The sequence below is a fragment of the Lissotriton vulgaris genome, unplaced genomic scaffold, assembly GCF_964263255.1.
Source record: "Lissotriton vulgaris unplaced genomic scaffold, aLisVul1.2 SCAFFOLD_8630, whole genome shotgun sequence".
Classification (NCBI taxonomy): Eukaryota; Metazoa; Chordata; class Amphibia; order Caudata; family Salamandridae; genus Lissotriton; species Lissotriton vulgaris.
In genome coordinates, this window is record NW_028245525.1 from 32,501 (window position 1) to 35,000 (window position 2,500).

The window sequence follows — 2,500 nt, forward strand, 5'->3', positions numbered from 1 at the left end:
CGAGGGGATCCCAGAGACCAGATGGCCGGGCACGAAAGTCAAGCCAGCCTATGTCACTCTGTGCCCCAACGAAAAAGTGAGCTGGCGTCAGGGAAAGGGCGGGTTGGGGACCGGAGGCCCAGGGCCTAGCACCCGACCCGGGGCCCAGACGGGCCCCTGGACCCAGCCTGGGCTCTAATGCCCGGAGACGCAGGGGAAGCCTCCCCGGGCCCTCCGGACCCCGTCCCGGGGCAGCCTGCCACGCAGCAGGACCAAGGACAGCGCCCGGGATGGGGAGGCCGCCCTCCCCGGGCCCTCAGGGGCCCCGGCCGGAGCTGCTGAACTCAGCCGAGCGAGGGGAGGCTTCCCGGGCACGACGGAACCCCGTCCTGGTCCTTTGGCTGTGCGGCAGGCCGGTGGACCGGGCCCAGGGCCGTGGCACCCGACCCGGGGCCCGGCCGGGCCCCTGGACCCAGCCTGGGCTCCCAAGCCCGGCGGCGCAGGGAAAGCCTCCCTGGGCCCTCCGGACCCCGTCCCGGGCACCCTGCCACGCAGCAGGACCAAGGACAGCGCCCGGGATGGGGAGGCCGCCCTCCCCTGGACCTCAGGCCTCAGGCCTTCCAGGTAAGCCCGGCAATCTGGTCGCCCCGTTGGAAAGCATTGCGCGCTACTTTTGCAAACACATTATCTACCGGACTTGCTCTAGATGGCGCTCCAACATAAGGAATGAACCAACACCTTCCCTACTGGAATCGTGACGAGCTAAGGTCGTCAGCAGCACCGAAGGGGCTAGTTTATCAACACTTTCCCTCCTGTTGCGCGGGTTGCTGTTTGAAAAATAGATTTTATTATGCCTTTAGTTAGTGTGTCCTCTAGATCAAGTTGATCTACTGACTTGCGATGCCAAGGCATCTCGCTGTAAAGGAATGCGATGTCACGGCATGCATTTTTCGCATTCGAATAGATACCCGCCTATAACCCCTTCACTGCGGCGGTTCAAATGGGTTTGGGCATGGAGCTGTGGTGCTCATGATGGAGCCCAACCCGGGCCCCTGGCCCCATCTGGGAGACCGGAGGCGCTGGGGACACCTCCCCGGGCCCTCCCGGACCCCATCCAGGGCTTCCTGCCACGCGGCAGGCCCAGGAACAGACCCGGGGCTGGGGCAACATCCTGGCCCGTCCAGCTGCCGGCTGAGGACCGCTAGGCCGAGAGTACCTTGTCCCTATCAATCCGGAGGAAAATTACCCATATTTCTTGTAATCCGTGCACACAAGGTGACAGAGGGGACCCAGGGCGAAAAAGTGCGCGAGCTCCCGGAGCCCTCGCTCGGATCCGGGAGGCGAATGGCACCTCATCGGGACTTCCAGGGAAGTCCGGCCATCTGGTCGCTACATAGGAAAGCATTGCGGGCAACCAGATGGCCGAGGCGAGAGGGGCGACAAGATTGCCGCGGCCGAAATGACACCAATCTGCCTGCCCCAGGCCTGTAGGGATCAGGAGCTGCAGGGCTCCGGGGCTCCGGGGCTCCGGGGCTCCCTGCCGCGCGGCAGGACCCAGGACGGAGCCCCCGGTATGGAGGCCACCCTCTCAGGGGCCCCGGACGGGGCTCCCAAAACCCAGCGGAGCAAGGGGAGGCTCCCTGGGCACCACGGAACCCAGTCCCGGGCCTTTGGCAGTGCGGCAGGCCGGAGGGACGGGGCCCAGAGCCCAAGCACCCCACTCGGGGCCCGGCGAGGCCCCTGGACCCTGCCGGGGCTCCCAGGCCCAAAGGCGCAGGGGAAGCCTACCCCGGGTCCTCCGGACCCCGTCCCAGGCACCCTGCCACGCGGCAGGACCCAGGACGGACCCCCGGGCAAGGAGGCCAACCTCCCCGGGGCAACTGAGGGCCCCAGGACGGAGCTCCTGAACCCAGCCAAGCACGGGGAGGCACCCCGGGCACCACGGAACCCAGGGCCGGGCCTTTGGCAGTGCGGCAGGCCGGAGGACAGGGCCCTGGGCCAGAGCACCCCATCCGGGGCCCGGGGACCCCAAGGCCCAGAGGCACAGGGGTAGCCTTCCCCGGGCCCTCCGGAACCCATCCCGGGCACCCTGCCACGCGGAAGGACCCAGGACGGTGCCCCAGCCGGAGCTCTTGAACCCAGCCAGGCTCCCCAGGCACAACGGACACCGCTAGGCCGAGAGGGGTCCCAGAGTACCTTGTCCCTATCAATCCGGAGGAAAGTTACCCCCATTTCTTGTAATCCCTGCACACGAGGTAACAGAGGGGACCCAGGGCGCAAAAGTGCCCGACCTCCCGTAGCCCTCGCTGGGATCCGGGAGGCGAATGGCACCTCATCGGGACTTCCAGGGAAGTCCGGCCATCTGGTCGCTACATAGGAAAGCATTGCGGGCGACCAGATGGCCGAGGCGAGAGGGGCGACCAGATGGCCGGGACTGAAATGACACCAATCTGCCTGCCCCAGGCCTGTAGGGAGCTCCGGGGCTCCAAGGCTCCAGGCCTCCGGGGCTCTGGGGCTCTGG